Consider the following 6,592-nt stretch of genomic DNA (forward strand, 5'->3'; position numbering starts at 1 on the left):
AAATCTACTCATAGCAGCATATTCCAGGAGTTTGTCAGCTAGCTGTATGAAGTCCCTTGAGTTATCAGGATGGCTTATTCCACCCTTAAACCATAGCCATAGATTCTGATCAGGAGGAGAAAATTGAATGCATACCCTAATGACCAGAGAAAAATAATTTCATTCTTATTGATTCTTCTACTCTACCTCCTCCTTGTTCACTACTTCTCAGAGTTTGGGTGGCATAAACAGAGGTATACTAGTACTTTTGATCCATCAACACCCAGATTCAGACCCAATTCATTAATTAGTTCAGCCTTTTTGATACATGCATTCTCGAAATAGCTGTTAAAAGATTGGATGCAAAAAGATAAAAAAGAATGGGTGGTATATAAGCAAGTATCTGGGAGTTGCAAACTTATTAGAGGGAGTCAGGAAGCCTCAGTGAAAGTTGAATTGGTCCTTCATTAAGAATTCCTTCCCATTAGCAAAGAGGTTTTGCAGATGAACTACTGCTCCACACCAAATTACTGATGTTTCCTGGAGAAGCACTTAACCTCCTTTCCACTTCACATTCACCTTAGAATCCAACGCCATATCCTTTAGAGATAATCAAACCACCTTACTGAAATTTTTTGTTGGGATCTGTCCTTGTTTCCCAGTTTCTCCCACTGAAGACTGCAGCCAAGGTCTAACCCAACCTAATATACCAGCCCATTTCTCCAGTCCCAGATCCTGCTTATAATATCCCTTATATCAGCTTGGACTTTCCTAACAGGAGACCCGGCTGCCTATCCCACCTTTGGGATCAACTACACTTTATTTGTCTGATAGCATATTGCTGCCCCTAGGACCAATGACTGGATGCACTGCTGGTCCCTGCAGCCAAGCTCAGGTTTCTATGTATTGGTCCTTGTTGGTGCCTTTCATGCCCAGCAAGCTATGTAGCTACACAAGAAAAGCACGGGAAGAAGAGCTCAAGAGAGTCTGTATCGTGAAGTCAGACACCTTTCTAAATACCTATCCTGGATGCCAGATATTTGCCTTCCTTGATCTTTGAGACTTTCTATTTTCCAACCCCTAGATTCTAAGCTTGCTTTGACCATAGTTAATTTCTTGCTTGACCTCCTCACTAACAACCCTTCAATCTCTTTGTTGTACTGGAGCACTGACACTCCATTTTGCCATCAAGAACCCAAACACCTACCTTGATGCCAATATGGGCCCCTTATTGCTCAGCCTATTTTGCTCCATCCTTTGCCCAAGAGTATTTTAGTTTCAGAAGGATATGGGTACATAAACGTGAGCCTCTGATCCTCAATTGGATGATGTTGTTAAGTGCCGTCAAGTCTGTTCTGATTCATAGCGACCCTGTATAGGGTTTCCAAGGCACAGCTGATGGGTTTGAACCGCTGACTTTGCAGTTAACCGTCCTGTACTTATCTTGCAGCACCACACCAGAACTCATCTCAATTGGTAGCAATGAAGAGTTATTCTTTCCTGTATGTAAGTTAAGGTCACAGGTAGAGGTCGATGCTTTCTGGTCTTAGCGCTACCAAAAAAAGAAACCATAAATGTAACAATAAATTCCCAAAGTACTCTGTCTCTGACACATAGTTTGACCTTGTGAAGCTCTCCATCACTATTTGTTATAAAGATTATTGTTGTCATGTACCATGGAGTCAGTTCCGACTCATAGCGACCCTGTACAGGATTTCTGAGGCTGTAAATCTTTACGGGAGCAGAAAGCCTCATCTTTCTCCCGCGGAACAGCTGGTAGTTTAGAACTGCTGACCCAAAAATTAGGTCCAGGTAATTATTGACTGGAAATCTGAAAATGCAGTTTAAGTTACTCCTCTGACTTCTCTTTTTATAAACTTAATTTGCACACTGCTTACCACCTAATCCCATGAGAACAATGATCATTGTTATAAAACTTTAGAATATGTACAGTAGTCCTTAAATAACAATAATGATAGCACTAATTTTATTCCTAGCAGTCCTAGTGTAGTGCTGTTAACTGCCAGATCAGCGGTTCAAACCCACCAATCACTCCTTAGAAACCCTATACAGACAGGATCACTATGAGTCTGAACCAAGGCTCAACAACAATTAACAACAAAATCAACAACAGCAATTTTATTACTTATGAAATAACAATAGCCTCTTACTTTTTACTTAGTGCTATGCCATGTACTTCAGTTGTCACAGCAATCTTGTCAAGTAGTCACTAGCATTAACTCCACCAAAAAGACACAGATGGTTAGTAACTTGTCTGAAGTTTCCAAACTATTAAGTGGTTTCAGATTTTTAACCCAAACAGTCAGACTCTAGAGCCCTATCCCTTAAGATTTTGTTTGGTTATTGTTTTCTAAAACAGACTGGCTTTGTTATATTCAAGAAAATAACCCCATCTAGACAATTGTTTTGGATTATGAAGAGACTTTCATTCTTATAATAATTTCCTACATATGATATTACAATTGTAATTATTATTGGTGTATATTTCAAAATTCATTTTATAACAATTTTGGGTAAGCAAGTGCTCATAAATAACAGGGGTAGTAGCAACGAGAGTGTGCACTATGGTGTGGCGCTGTGGGTTAATGTGTCAGACGGCAAAGTTGTATTTTCTGCACTTGAAACCCAAAGAATCCTAACACATGGATATCTGTGTTGATGGGAAGTTTGCTAATAAGTAGACATTGAGCCTAAGCTAGTTAGTTACTGCATAGTAGTTGCTGCTTTGGTACATTCCTAGTGAAGTCACTTAACAAATCAATTCCCTCTTGAAACTCTGCCTTTTAGACAACCTGCAACTTTGGAGTCCTGGCATGGTGCTGTGGTTTACTATGCTGGACTGCAAAACTGGTTTGAACAACAAGGTTGGTGGTTCAAGCTCACCAGCTGCTCCTTGGAAACCCTATACAGGGTTTCTATGGGTCAGAATCAACTCTATGGAACTTAACAACAACCTGAATTTTTAATGTCATTTGGTGTATACACTTGAAGCATGATGTGTCGCAAATACAGCATTACACCAGGATTCCTAGTAATAAAATTAGTGCTATGACTATTTCTATTTAAGGACTACCGTATATATTCTAAAGCTTTATAACATGTTCACTGTCCAAATTCATCTTTTTAAATAGTTTATCACTTGTCAGATATATTTGACATTATAATTTTAGGCTGATCTACAAGCCAGAAAAATATCCAGGTGTAGAGATGGAATGAACCTTAGCTAAACTGTTTTGTTAATAACTGTGTTCTACTTGGTAAAGAGAGGTAGTATAAGAAGGGAGCAGAAAATTTCATTTTTAAAAATGTAACTTCTAACTTCATGTTCTTGAAACAGAGCCTACTTATTCTTTGCCAAAGCAGCTGACATGGGAAACTTGAAAGCTATGGAGAAAATGGCTGACGCTCTGCTGTTTGGAAATGGTGGCATGCAAAACATAACAGCAGCTATCCAATTATATGAGTCCTTGGCTAAGAAAGGATCATATAAAGCCCAAAATGTGAGTCTTGAAAGGAAATGAAACCTTAAATAGCTATATCCTGAAATAATTGTAGACAAATGACATGTGGAAAGAGTTAAGCAATAGTGTGAAGCCAGGTCCAAGGAGGTTAGCATACAGCACTAAGATAGTGGCATCAAGGCAGGACCAGGCAAGAACTGCTTTCTAATCCACCTTCCTATCTTTTATGTCTATGTGTGTGTGTTGAGATAATTTGAGACTGCTGAATCCCTAGCAGAGTTAAATTTTATATCAAATATATTCAAAGAAATAATGGAACTAAATCTATTATTTTACAGTACTGTGTTTGCCTGACTTTTAGATTTCAAGTATTGACCTCATTTCACTTCATCTTTATATTAGGAAAAGACCAAATACTAACAACTGATTGTTGTTGTTAAGTGCCATTGAGTGAGTTCCAATGCATAGCGACCATGTTTAGGGTTTACAAGGAGCAACTGGTGAGCTTGAACCGCTAACTTTGTGGTTCAAACTAACTTTGTAACCCACCACATTAACCCACAGTGCCATGCCAGGACTCTAAAAATGAATTAGTATTAAGTTATTCAGTAACAATGCCCAAATGTAAAAGAATAGGACAACATTGACTATAAAAAATATATTTATTACATGAGAGTCTATAATGTCTTTGACTTTTCCTCCAGTGCCCTACTATGCTTTATGCAGAGTAAAACATAAAATGGAAGTTGAACCCTCCAGAGAATTAATTCAAACTTCCTTTTTTCTTTGGGCTGGTTATCTGAAGCCGGTAAAAATCATGGTTTTTACAAAAGCTCCCCTCCCCAGCCACAGAAAGAAAATTGAACCCCCAGATAATCCACTTCACAAAGTCATGACCTCACAAATTTCTCATGAGTAGCGGGTCACATCATTTGCTAGGCTTAGTACAAAATGATATACTGTTAGTTAAAACATCGTAAAACACAACCCAATTGAAAAGAAGAGTATCTTCATTTTCTTACATTAAGGACAGAATATTTGTTTAGGATTCCTGGTGGTGTAGTGGTTAAGGCTCTCAGATGCAAACCTAGGTTCAAACTCACTAGCCCCTCTACTGGAGAAAGATGTGGCAATCTGTTTCCATAAAGACTTAAAGCATTGGAAATCTTGTAGTGCAGTTCTGCTTTGTTTTACAGGGTTGCTGAGTCAGAGTCAAAATGATGGCGGTGGATTTGGCTTTTGATTTTTATAATTGTTTATTATCGAAGCTTATACACAACCAAACCAGATTCTAAACTGAGCAGAATCACAACTTGCCAAGATTTGGAAGAAAGTAAAAACTAATATTGGCTAGAGATAGCCTTAGAAAGAGCCAATTTGTCTGTTTTAAAGATTTTTAAGTATCAGAAGAGCACCAGGATATCCGACACTTCCTGTTTGTAATAGCAACTTTATGGTCAACTTTCCTAAAAAGGAAACCTTTGAGACCAAAGAGGAATTGGCAAATCATAGATGATAATTTTTATTTTCAATGTATGGATTAAGTAAATTGCAGAAGTTACATTTATAAACCACACAGTAGAGCAGTTATTCTTTTGGAAAGGGGACTCTGCTAATTCCCTAGTTTAACAGTGATGATAGGAAAACTAAAGCTCCAAATGAATAGAACCCTGAAAGTATTAAAATCCATGGCCATTGAGCCTATTCACATTCATGGAGCCCACATGCATGTCAGAGTAGATTAATACTTCCTAGGATTTTCATTGGCTGAGTTTTCAGAAGTAGATTGCCAGGATTTTCTTCTGATTTGCTTCTGGATGGACTCAAACTGCCAACCTTTGATTTAGTACCTGAGTGCATGAGCCATGTGCACCGCAGAGGGATAGACTTTTAAACTTATGTTCTGACAAAAAATAGTATTATGACACTGATGACAGGAGGAGCCAGAAGAAAAAGTGAGAGTGATACAGGTGACCTAAATCATTATCTATTATATAGCAAATCTATAAGTGATGAGTAAAATATATAAATTGATAGCAAGAATAAGTAACTTACCTGGATTCATAATTGTGGTAATTACCAGGAAAACAAATAAACAGCTAACATAGTTCAAAGTGGTTGTCTTTGGGGAGTGGACTGAAAAGAATTCAGAATTATGAATTTAAATATTTATGAATTTAAATATTTTAATTCTTGTGCAACTGTTACTATGGTAAAAAAACAATAAGAAGTTAAATTTAGACACTAACCCTTCCCCTCCAAAAGAAAGAAAGAAAGAAATTATGGTTTAAATAAAAATGAAAAAAACAACATGTTTTCACTCATTAACGGACCTCAGAAAATGGTGTGGTGCTGTAGGATAAGCGCTGGAGTGTTAACCACAAGGTCAGAAATTCATACCCACCAGCTGCTTGTTGGAAACCGTATAAAAGGTCAGAACCGACTCTACAGTACTTAACAAGAAGTGGGGGGTAAAGCATATACAAGCCAATCATGAAACAATTATACATGATAATAAGGAAGGAAGCTGTTAAAAAAATATTAAGGTTGTGGCCAAAGGCCTAGGAGTTATCATGGGTTAAATTATTTTCCCCCACAGATATTTGAGTCCTGGTATGGCACTGTGGGATAATGAACTGGACCAGAAGATCAGTGGTTCAAATTCACCAGCAACTCCTCGGAAACGCTATACAGGGTTGCTATGAGTCAGGACCGACTCAACACTTAGCAACAAAGATATTTGAAATCATAACTACCACTACGTGTGAATATGGCCTTATTAGGGAAGATGGTCATTGCAAATATAATTAGTTAAGATGAGATCATTAGGGTAAACCCTCAATTCTCTCTCTCTCTTTTTTTTTTTATTAATGTTTTACATTGTGAATTATGTGATAGTTTACATGGGAGGACATCAGCTTCACATTGATCTGTCGTATTTCGTTCCGTGCCATGGTTACAATCCCTTCCATGCATCATCCATCAACCAAAGGGTATACCCTGCAAGCCTGCCCCCGGGTCATTTGCATACAACCCATTTCCCTCTCCGGATCCAAAGTCCCCAGCCGCTCATTCTTCCCATGTCATCATCTCTGCCTCCATCCCTGACATCACTGCTTCTCTGGGTAGGG

Source organism: Chrysochloris asiatica, unplaced genomic scaffold (genome assembly GCF_000296735.1).
Source record: "Chrysochloris asiatica unplaced genomic scaffold, ChrAsi1.0 scaffold00080, whole genome shotgun sequence".
NCBI classification, from domain to species: Eukaryota; Metazoa; Chordata; class Mammalia; order Afrosoricida; family Chrysochloridae; genus Chrysochloris; species Chrysochloris asiatica.